The 12,381-nt window shown below is 41.5% G+C and overlaps 1 protein-coding gene across 4 annotated transcripts in view; it reads right to left on the bottom strand.

The window, feature by feature from the left end:
• Positions 1 to 12,138, bottom strand: part of NLGN4X (neuroligin 4 X-linked) — a 187,161-nt gene extending 175,023 nt beyond the window's left edge. For 2 of the 4 annotated variants that reach the window (XM_074607004.1, XM_074607035.1), the window contains exon 1: positions 11,757 to 12,138. The gene's annotated coding sequence lies outside the window, so the exon portion shown is untranslated. Of the gene's footprint in view, positions 1 to 8,310; positions 8,800 to 10,127; positions 10,147 to 11,756 lie in introns of those variants that run through there. The other 2 variants (XM_074607025.1, XM_074607014.1) reach the window with 2 other exon arrangements.
• Between the last annotated feature and the right edge of the window lie 243 nt (positions 12,139 to 12,381).

The following is a 12,381-nucleotide window of genomic DNA, read 5'->3' as shown; positions in this document are numbered from 1 at the left end:
GCATGTCTTTAGTTACATACATACCAGAGAACCCAGAAGCATTTCCCAGTCTGAGCGCTTGAGGTATATCCTGATTCTGTATTTGGGCAAGGCTCACATTCTCCTCCACTCCTTCACAAAGTGGCTGTCATGTGCATTTCTGAAGCAGCATTGAGTAGTGTTGCAGGTTTGGAGTTTTCTTAGTCTAGATACCTGAAAGCCATTTCCTCTCCTACAGAACATAAGCCAAATCAAAACTACAAACAAACAAAAAGAAATTCATTCCTTTGCTCCTCTCCACCCCTTCCCCACACACACAAAAAAAACCCAACAAACAAACAAATACAAAAGCACAAACTCAAACACAAAAAACCCACAACAACAAACAAACAAAAACAAAAACCAACAATCCAAACCCCAAAACTACTCTCAAAGATAGATGAAAGACTCTGGAAAGCACATAACATTATAGACAAAGTCTAGATTCTTTATCTTTTTCTGATCTATTCTATGTATTTTTTTTGTGGAAAAAATGTTTATTTTATTTCAAATAAGGACAAAATATTGTTCTACGAAAAAAATGAGCTCTTCAGCCAAACTTTTTTTCAGTCTTCCCTAGGAAAGTACTTCTGGGCTGAGATATCTTCTTATATAAAATCCAGTGCTTATTTATTCATGGAAAGTATGTACTATAAATAATCAATCCTGGTGCATGTCAGAGCAGAAAAATAAGTTGGTATAAGGTAATAAAGTAGGTTGTAGTGGATTTTTTTTCCTCCTCTATTTCATTTTTCATCCTCTGTACATGAAACTTCTACCTGTCTAAACACAAAATCTGAGCACATACCGGAAATTAGCAGGGAGTCAGAATTTAAAACATTTCCACCTGACTTTAAATTCTGATAAAACAAAATCTTCCTGTTTAACATCAATAATCTAAAGAGAACAAATAACTTTAAAAGATAATTTTATCTCTAAAAGTCATTTGCTTAAGTTCTAAGGCTATTTACACATAGTAAAATGTGTGTCATGTTCAAGAATCTCATTTTCACCACCTCCTGTCATTCGCCTCTCTCCTTGTCTTAACTTTTCAGAGTCACAGTGTCAAGAAGGTTAATGCAGTTACATGAATTTGTGATGGACCATTTCACTCACATTCACTAGGGCAAACACATACGGCTGGCTGGTAAACAATTTACTCCGCAGAGAACAAGTTCTTCTTAGCTGAAAAGAGACTCCTGCCAAATTAATACATTAAATGATGAGATGTTAGCTGCAAAAGGAGAAGAAAAATCCTGGAACCTGACTATATTTTTTTAAGCACTAAATTAATACTTCTAGACACTCAAATATTAGGCACAGTGCCACTGAAGACAATGGTATAAACCAACGTAAAAACAGTGTTAATGAGTTCTTAGTCATGCTTGTAATCTTTTAGATATACAGCTCACAGCAAGTGAAGAAAAATGCCTCTTTAAACTGATGATGTATGCAGTACGTCCATTTATGTGTAGAGGGGAAGCTCGTTTATTAAGGACATGAAAGGAAGGCTAGTATTATTCTGAGGAAAAACTGAATTCTTCTGGCTGCTTTATGTCCCACCAAAGATCTACTATTTTAAAAGATGACATTTTGGGCTAGGCAGAGGTATGTGAATTCTGTTTTGGTTTTACAAGTGATCAAAGAAAAGATTTGTAACTATGGAGTATGACTAGATGTGAGGTAATAGTGCAGCAGCCCCTGCACAGACTCTTCATCAACTATTACATTAACATCTTTAAGAGATGTATATGAGCAGGATGAAGATACATTTTACTCTAATTTCTTCCTCCCCCTCCATGTACCAGTGACAGAGGCATCAAAACCCACATAGTTTGTTAAACCTGCCTTTATATAATCCCAGGTAAATTTCTCCACATTCTGCATGCACTTCTCTGCAAGACTAATTTCTCTTAGGAACTGCAGGTTAATAGTAAAACTTGCCATACTGGGAAAAAAAAAAACAAACCAAAACAAAATAAACCCAACAAATCAAAAAAGAAAAAAAAACACACCCAAAACCCCCATGTATTTGAAATTAAACAGAAGAGATGACCTATTATAATTCTTGGGGAAAATGGGATAAAAACAAAAAAAGAAACAATCCTAAATAGAAATATATTCCGTGATGATACCGCTGGATATGGATTCCTTAAAAAGCAATGGGGATATTTTAATAAATGCCTTATTTGGACAAAAAAATATTTTAAAAGATTATTCAGAAGAAAACAAACTCAATTTCAAAGAGTACAATCTAGATACCTACGGAGCAATGATGATACTAAAAATCATATTTTTACCCTGATACATACAGTGAACTTACTTCTAATATACTGCAGCCCCTCAGACTAAACCAAACTTTTACATCCAAAAGCATCACCTCCTTTTGTAAGTCTGCCTTGACTCATCTCTCGCTATCAGAAGCTCTCCAGAATCCAGTATTTGAACTGTCATTCTTCTTACTAGCCTACTCCCTATGCTCTAGTATGTCTGCTGTCCCTATGTGTCATCCCCACATTCCTATCCTCTTCTTACATTCTCATATTGTTTCTTTAGTGAGCACCCTGTATTTGTTTTGAGACTCTGTCCCAACTGCAACTGACTTCTTACTTCATCCCACTCACTCTTCCCCGTTAATATTCTTTTTCTGTGAAAGATAATCCTATTAACCTTCCTTTGAAACTGGTAATCTGCCTGCAACTCACTGCCTATTTACAGTCTCTGACTAGGATGGGCATCTTGAGGCAATGAGAAGTAAGACAAGGAAAACACCACACCAAGTTAGGGATGAGTCATTTAAGAAGCATCTTCATCTTGCACAAACGAAAAGGTAAGAACTGGAATATTGCAGTCTCCTCATCTTAGCCATAATTATGCTCAGTGCTTAGCTTTCAGGCCTTAAGAGGTAGAAGTTGTGTTACACATGCCATCATTGTTGTTAAGAAACCCATGAATTTTCTTCCAAAATGGAACTGGACCATTTCTCCATCATTCTTACTGACATCTCTAGCTCCAGACAGTATGTTCTTCAACTTTACAAGTTCTGGTTCCTCTTGAATATGCCACTGGTTTCAGAAAGCGTGAAGTGTCAAGCCTAACCAAATGGCCACCCTCCAGGGGCAAACAAAAGCCCAAACATCAAACCAATATAAATACTAATCATTTCTCCTCAAAAGCCATAATTCAAATAGTTCACCTACAAGATCTTGAGGAAAAAAAAAAGACATAATAAATGCAAGATTAAACAAAGTAATGCATTTTCTTAACTGTTAACCTGTTCAGATTAGAGGAGTAAGCCCACCTATCCTGCACTATAACTCGTGCACCTGAACTAAAGCAAATATTATTACAATAAGCATGAAATATGCTAGTTCTTCCCCAAGGAGATCTCCTCCAGCTCCAAGATTAATTTCCAGTTATGCCAATTGCTATTATTTAATCTGTCAAAACCAGTGAATCTGCATCATCTGTCCCCGCAATTCACCACCTGCACATCAGAAACTACACACATGGAACATTTCTAATTTGGGCAGCAGACCTACTGCTGGCTGTGTTAATACAAATTCACAGCCACAGGCGCCACAGCTCATCTGCCCAGCTGTGCATAATTTGCAGAAAGTTCTACCTCCCCTCACACCATTGTGTACTGAGAACTTATCTTTGCTTTCATGTAGATGATGTAAAATTCAGTATGCAGACATTATAATAATTACATTAGTGATACATCTTTGTCTTGGGAGACTCCAACCACCAAATCAGTGACTATGTACCTGACTGAGAAGCAAAACTTTGATTGACGAATATTGTCTTGAAGTAATGCATTGAACTGTCTGCTCTGAAATTTGGGTGAAGGGAACAATTCATACAGCAATACCTCACTAGCTGTTTCCTCTGTTTGTTGCTGGAATTTTTTTCTTTATTTGCCTGAGACTTCACGTGAAATCCAGATACAGTCCTATTACTTTGGTAATGGTAGATGTACCAAAGATTCACATCGGCTTCACCTCTTCTTCCACAATTCCTCTGGAGTCCAGGAGAGGATTTTTGTCCCTTTTTTGTCACAATTGCCTATAAAATAATATTAAAATCTATGACCTAAAACCAGTACAACTGAACATCCAGGGAGATAACATAACAGTATTACAAAGCTAGCTTGGAGTGAAGGCAAAAGCTATCTCTTCAGCATAACCACAGCTAACAAGATGACCACATGGAAAGGTGTACAAACTGGATGTGTGTACTCCAACAGTTTGGTTACTAACACGTATCCAGCTTCTGTTGAAAAGCAAATCCAAGGAACTTAATGAAGAAATCAGTTGTATAGAAGGCTGTACAACCATTGGTCTTCATAAACACAGTCATCAAGAGAACATGAGTTGAGACAGTACATGTTCCTACATCATCTAGGATACTTTTCTAGCGTGCATGATCACCCACACATACAACAAGCTCTTCAAGGAAGGGTTGAAGATGCATTATTTTTTAGAGCTTTCTGCTTGCTTTCTTACTTTTCAAAGGTTTGAAGGCAATTTCATTTGCAGAACTTAATGTGAAGTTGGCAGAAAGTATGACATTGCCAGTTCTATGCAAATACTCCATATAATTCTATGCTAATACCACTGATTCGTACGACCTGACAAAAAGGCTTTTGTCAGAATCTGTAGACTGAATCCAACAAGACCTGGTCCCATGACACTAATCTGTCAATGGTCTGCTAATCTCAGTCCTATTACACAATTAATATTAATGTTAATACTAATGATCTATGCTACACCCAATAAGAAAATGAGTAAAAATTCATTGTACATATGGCTTATCTCTTATATGGTCCCATAGGAATAATATGCTAATTTTGTTTATTTGAAAAGACAGATCTGGAAATCTTTATCATCATATCAGAGAAGGAAGGATCATATCTCAAAGCATAAACATAATCCCTATATAATTTTTTAGGTAATTTGCAACATGTTCTGTATATACCCAAGTGCTCGAAAGAGGTATTTCATGGATAAGTAATATAGATTGGTGGAGTAAAGTATAGTAGTAGAAAGAAAGGACAAAACACTTTATTTATTTTCAGAAAAAGAATTTTCAGATGTGTAATTATAATATTGGTAAATTTTGAGTGATTCCCATCTCTTTTTAATAGCAGAATTCTGCATAGTGTCTGCAAACAACTTTAACAGATGAAAAACTGGCTAGAACATCTACTTTGCAAGCTTAAGATTTACGGAAATATTAAAATTTAAGTCTAGAATCAGGACTACAAAAGTCAGCATGAAATGAAGATATAGAAATAGACACGAAGAATTTGGTTCCATTCCAAATTCTTTATTTCAAAATGAGGCTAGCAGCTTTGTCCTTGTTTTATTACATTTGTATGGATAGGAAGTAGAGCTTTTATATATCAGAAGCCAGAAGTACTACATATAACATAGTATTTGTTTATTGGAATAGAACAAATAGGTATTTGGAGATGATTACTGCACAGTCTGTTTCGGAATAAAAAAACACCAAACAGAAGAGCTATTGAAGTGCGTCCACTTACTTTTCACCAGAGTTCAAAAGCATAAAAGAAATCCTGTTACAGAAAATCTAACTAATTTATTTGAGCCCCTTCCATAGCATGCCTTAACAGTTTGGGGATTTTTTTGAAAGAAGACTTGTTGCCATTAAAGTGACTATGTTTTCACTAAGGGTCCAAACTGACTTTAAAACATAAAGAAGCTTGATCCGCCAACCCAGAGATGTCTGGCAACATTATCTCAAGATCACCACATGATGGCACTGATCAACATGGCTGGTCAGTCTTACTTGGAAAGACCATTAACTTGATAGCAAGACTACAGAGTATGGTCCCAAGAGTTTGAAAATCTGTTCCTTCCAGTCTGTACTGGTCCTGTAACCGACCCAGACACTACAGCAACAGGCAATTTGAAAATAATCAAGCCATTAGACCACTTCAAGCAACACTTTGGGACAGAAATCCTATTCATTCTTGTCCTATTCCATTTCTGGCTGTACTAGACCTCTTCTAAACAACAGTGATTACCTCCACTTGGAGGACAAAGGAAAGGTCTTACCTCTGGACTCATGTGCGCTGAGAAGCAGTAGGCTACATATTTTTGTCTACTGCATTCAATAGATGCAAATATGAAAGATACTGTTAGATGGAGTTTGCTACCATCAAGTCATGCCACTACTACTTCATCTGTCATCTATTATGGGGAAATATTGAACTGGCTCAGTCTCAATAATTTGTGTAACTAAATCACAGAATTTTTTTTTTATTTATTTAAAAATAAATTCATATACAAATAAAAATGAGCTAATTCATTCTACACATGAAATCATAACAGCCACTGCAGAATAAACTATAATTGACTGCTGGCTAATCTGGGAAGAAAGTCAAACATTTTATTCTACAAATCTTTTATATAGTTAGATTATTATGAAATTATTACATTTTATCTACTAAAAGAATCAGTCTTTAGTACGATTCTGTCTCAATCTGTGCAATATTTAAAAATAGTCCTTCTATAAGCCATGAAAAAGAATTCTTTCAAAGGAAGTTATTTGAATACCACTAAATTATGACAGCTATGTATTCCTCTAGTTTTCAGAGTGAACCGAATCAGTCCACTATGATACTGTCTCAAATATTCTTTTTCTAGTAAAAGTGCCATTCATTTTCAAAGCTTACCTCTCTTGAAAGGCTCAGCCTCCCCATCAAGTTGCAAATCTCAGTGAGCACATAAATAACAGAAGACAGACAAGCATGGAAAATCCTAACCCTCTCCTGAAGCTAGTCGGTGGCATACACTTACCAAGATACGTCCTATGACACTGAGTGGTGTGTGGGCTCAGCACAGAAGACAGCCAAATGAAAGAATCATACATTGTGACATGAATAACTACAATTTATTTTTAGATTATTACAGTACAAATCTGAGCATTCCTAGCTAGGGATCGTTCCGGCATGTGGTTATGCATTCGGTTTCAATTAGCCATGCCACTGGTAAAGCCCCACTGCAGATCTCACAGGAAAAGCCAGTGTTCTACAAGGGCTGCTTCTATTCCGATCCTCATGCGAGCTATGCGTGCAAGCCACAAAGTAACCCTCTTTCACATACAGCTTATTTTTAATGTCAAAATTCATCCCCATGAGTTTACATGAGTTAAAGAGGGATGAGTTTGCCTGTAACGTCTCCAAAATAATTTCCGACCTTTTAAATTCAACCACTGCAAACTGTCTATGAATTATATTTTTCAATTTTCTCTTATATCCATTTTCAAGTTGTGAAAATTTGTTTAGGATTAGGATTGTGCCCTATCTCATTGCAAATAATTTTCCAAGAGTATTGTCAATAAAACTTGTTTTTCCTCCACTAGACAGCAAGGCGTTTTTTTTCTTTGGTGTTTGGAGGGAGGTTTACTGATGCTTTTTTTTTTTTTTTTTTCTTTCAAATCCAATCTGGGGAACTACTAAAACAAATACAATGAGAAGTAGAGAACTGTTAAAAGGTGACAGAGTTGAGTACATAACCCTGTCAGGTGTGAGGATTGAAATGGCTCACAGCATAAATGCTTTACAAACATTGCTAGAGAGCACCTGAGTCGAACTGTGACAGAGGATAGCTGCAGTCAGACATGAAAGCCTTGTATTGATTTGTGCAGCTCATGTTTATGTTTTGGTTTTATTAGGGGTTTTTTTATTATATTTTTAAAGGCCTCGCAGCCTTATAATTCAGCGCACATAACTAACCAATCTTACTCATGCAGAAGAGATCTTGAATCTCGATGACAAGTCTTCAAGTGACAGAATGACTAAATTATATGCTGGTTATAGCATGACGCTTATTCCTGTCCTACCCAGGTGGAGCTGTTCTTTACACTATGTGATTCAGCCATCAAATAGCAGCATGCATGTTTGAAAGGCCAAGAGGAGGCTGTATTGAGAACCTGTCAAAAACAAATGTGCAAACCTCTATGCAGCAGCCAGTAAATGTTCCTTGAATCACTCTTTTGTTAAAAAAAAAAAAAAAGCCAAACAAATCCTTGTTTCTAGATGATATCTTAAATACAAAGCTTCAGTTAAACAGCTTCTCTTTCTGCCTCTTGCCTTCATCTCTACGTGACATGTCCTCAGCTGAAGGATGCCTATTAAGATTGACATTTTTATCAAATGTAAAAATTGTCAGGTGAATGATCCGCCCAAGAACATGGGATCAGCTAAAGTCTTTGTAAGAATAAAAAATATATAGGATAGCACAGTGTCTCCAGTAAACCCACCCGTTTTGACACTCGTCCTAATTTAATCCAGTTGGCCTCTTCCATTCATGCTATGAGGCTTGCTTTTGTTTGCTTGCATTGTGATGCCCTTAAAAGAATTGACACTTCATCACTGACTTCATCACTGCACTTTGCTGATCAAGAAAAAACATCGGGAATTTTTGAATTTACAGTCTACGTGTTTATGATACAGTGCTGCATTAAAAAAAAACAAAACAACAAAACTGTGCAAGTAATGACTCCCTCCAGAAATGCAGTATTTTCTTGTCTACACGAATGTTTTCCAGTAGAGACTAAACCTAACGGCTATTAAATTCAATGAAAAAAAAAAAAGGAAAAAAATAAAAAAGGATTTAAAATAGCTTTGAATTAGAATCCTCTTGAGGACCAAGGCATTTTGGATGCCAAGCTGAATTTCAGTTTTAGTACCTGGTACAACTTAATAGGCTGTAGTTGCACACAGCATACCAACAATAATTGCATCTATATGATATATGGGCATATGAATAGAGAAGAGAGAGAGAGCAATAACAACTGTATTTATACGCAAGGGGGTAATAATTGCAAAATGATAAAAATGAAAAGGTCAAAATTAAATTTCATTTTATATTATTCTTAGAAAATTACATGCCATCATAGATCTTGCTGGTTTGAGTTACCAGAAACTGCATGGCATGTTTTCATGTTCTCAGTCTTTAATGATTCATTGGAATATGATTCATAAAACAATGCATGCAACCCCCCCTACTCAGTAGTGTAAGCAAAAAATATTTGAAATGTCCTGCCTTCATGCACATCTATATAGGTATTTACAAGCCTACATAGGGGATAATAATAGATAGAATATCAAATGCGTATTTTTTAAGTAAAATGAAAATGAAATGCAGCGTTCATTTGACATACCGAACCAGCTCCCTGTTACAAAGCAAAGTTGTGTTCTTGTCTAGGTATTGAGATTAGTGGAAATAATTACTTCTTTTCTTAGGGTGACAGAAAAATAGAAAATAGTGTATTTCTTCAGTGCAAACAGAGGGTATATACCCCTAATAACTAATAAACTTAATCTGTGTCCCATGGCATGTGGACAATTGCCTTTCCATTTATATGAGATATCTAAATTAGCAGTTACATTTACGTTTTAGGAGGAGAAAAATACCAGAGATTTCCATTTTGGGGTTGCTGCTTGTAAATTCATCCGGCTAAGCTTTGCTTTCTGACCGCCCGCTTCTAAACATACGCACGTATGCCCTGAACAGTATTAATCAGTTAAAAAAACCAAAAATCGGTCACGAATTTTATAGGTGTTTGCTTCCAACGCTGTTCAAACATGGCTCAAGAGCTTTTTTTTTTGCTTTTTTTTTTTTCTTTTCCTTTTTCTCCTTCTGCTGCTTCTTCTTTTTTGGTGGCGGCTTGTCTTTAAGCACCGACCACCTCACCTCGCGCGTGCCTCCCTGCCATCCGTGTGACACGCTGAACCCCGGCGAAGCCCCCAGCGGCGCGGAGCCCAACCGCGGGCACCTTGCGCCGACCGCGCTCCCCAGGGCCGCGCCGCACCGCACCGCCCGCCGCCGCTCACCGCATCGCCGCCGCCACGGCTCACAGCCCGGGCCTGGCCCCCGACACCGGCCCGACCGCGCACTGCGTGGGGGGGGGCCCTCCGCCTCTCAGCCTGCCTTTGACGGACTTTTGCCCTCCCCTCCCCCCACCCCCAACCTCCGGTCCCGCACCTTTTCCCGCCTTCCCGCTCTCCCCCCCCCCAATCCGGATATAAAAAAAAAAAAAAAAACAAAAAACAAAAAAACAACCAACCAACCAACCAAAAAAAACACCAATAAACTTCCCGTTGAAGCCCCCCGGCTGTTGTCCCCCCGGGGCTCCGGCGGGCCCCGCTCGGCGCTGCGGTGCGGGGCGGGGGGGGGGGGGGGTGCGCGGGCGGGCGGGCGGGCGGCGCGGCTGGAAGGGTCCGCAGCGCCACCTGGCGGCCGCGCCCCGCCTCTGCCGCCCCCCGCCTCTGCCGCCCCCCGCGGCCCCCGCAAACTTCGCTCCCACCCCCCTCCCCCCCAACCCCCCCGCGCCACGCCGAGCGGCCAAACCGGCCAAGTTTCCCGGCCGCGCCGCCATCTATTCTTAGTCCCGCTCAAGACACGACGGCGGGACACCCCCCCGCACCCCCGCTCGCTTCCCACCGCCCTGCCCGCTCCGCGACCCTGTGCGCCCGCGGAAACGTGTGCGGGGGCGGGCGTGTTGAACGGCGGCTCCCCTCACGGACCACCACCGCCCCCCCCCCTTCGCCCCCCGCTGTCTGACAGGCGTCCATCAGGGCCGCTGCGGCGGGGCCGCCCCCGCTCCCTGGGGCGGCGGGGAGGGGGGGGCTGGTGTCGGCCTTTCCCCTTGGGGAAGGGGCGAAGCCACGGCGGCCGCGGAGGAGCCTCAGGCCGCCTCGCCCCCGCCCCAGCTTTGCAGAGAAGGCGATTTACTGTCGAGCCGCGGGAGGGGGAGTGGTGGTGGTGTCTTTTTTTTTTTTTTTTCTCCTTTCTTTTCTTCCCCCCCACCCCCGCCCGCCACCGCTCCGCGCACGCTGGCTCTCCCCGGTGCCAGTCCCCGCTCCATCACGTGCGGAAACCCATGCCCATCACAAAAGCGGGCATTTTACCCGAGACCAGAAAGAAAGAAAAAGAAGAAAAAAGAAGGGAGGAAAAAAAAAAGGGGAAGAAGGAAAACCCACCACGGAAGAGCTAAAGCCAAAGCGGGTGAACCGCTTAATCCAAGAAGAGACAAGATTTCCTCTGAACAGCCGCCTCCCTTGTTCTCCCGCCCACCCCCGTCCCCTTTTGCTTTTTTGTGGTTGTGGTGGTGGCGAGGGAAGTGGTTAACCAAAAACCTACGTGTTGGTTTTGTGTTTCCCTGAAAACCACAGGCGCACACAGAGCATGAGGTACCGCTCCTGCCCCTCTCCGCGCTTGCAGGAAACTGTGGCTTCGCTCTTTCTCGCTCTCTGCCTGTACTGCAGATATTTTTCCCTCCTCTCCTCCACACTCTTCTGTTTATTTGGCTGTAAGGCAGAGCTACTTTGTAAACATCTCACACAGAACCCCAGAGCCTTTCCAAATAGCTGATTGCAGCAAAATGCCTCCAAACAAATTATGGTGCAAGGGGGATATAGGGGACGAGACCGGAGCGGATAAAAAAGAAATAAATTTGCATAAATATGCATATGTGACAACGAGATCGCGTATGATGGTGGAGATGGCAGAAAGAAAGTATCGCTTTATAATGATGGGAAAAGTAAAAGCACAGACGACTGCAGCAAACTGCTCGCCCTTTGCCAGAGTACCAACTGCAACACCTCTCCCTCTCTCCCCCACCCTCGCCGAAACAAAAAGGGGGGGGAAAGCAACAGAAAAAAATGAAAATGAAGAGTCAAAAGGCAAATCCATTACTCCTACCTTAACAGTGGAACAGCTGCAGAAGCATAGGGGTCTTTTTTACAGAGCCAGATTCTTTCAGGAAATCCTCTCGGGCTATCATGCAGCCGGGATTATTCACACACGGTTCCTGCTCTCCTTTTTGGAATCCAACGCGATTCGCTTCTCCAAAGGAATGCAACGACCACGAAGGGGAGTGGGGGGGGGGGGAATTAAAAATAACAACAAGAAAGACAACAACACTGGATTTGAAGGAAACTCGTGTTCTCGGTTGTAAGCGACCTACATTCAAGCAGAAAATTCATTGCAATCAGTGCGAGAGTTGGGTCTGCGAGTAGGAGCTGTGACTGCCTATTGCAGAGAGACCAAGCCGGGGAGAGACTGATCTGCAAGGCAAGGCGAGCTGGGAGAGAGCGGGGGGGGGGGGCAAGAGAGAGCGAGGGAGAGGGGGGGAGAGAGGTCCAGGCTGTACCAGGCGCTCTCCTCCTGCTATTGGCCCAAACTGAATGAAATTTACAAAGCCGGCAGCCAATAGCTCGCCGCAGTCGGCCCCATCGCTACAGAAACCGCATCTCCATCCACGGCCTCTTGCGAGGAGCCGGCGCATCCCCGCGCGGAGCGGCGGTGGCGGAGCCCGGCCCGCGGG

Source organism: Larus michahellis, chromosome 1 (genome assembly GCF_964199755.1).
Source record: "Larus michahellis chromosome 1, bLarMic1.1, whole genome shotgun sequence".
In the NCBI taxonomy this organism is placed as follows: domain Eukaryota; kingdom Metazoa; phylum Chordata; class Aves; order Charadriiformes; family Laridae; genus Larus; species Larus michahellis.
This window is presented reverse-complemented; position numbering and strand designations above follow the sequence as displayed.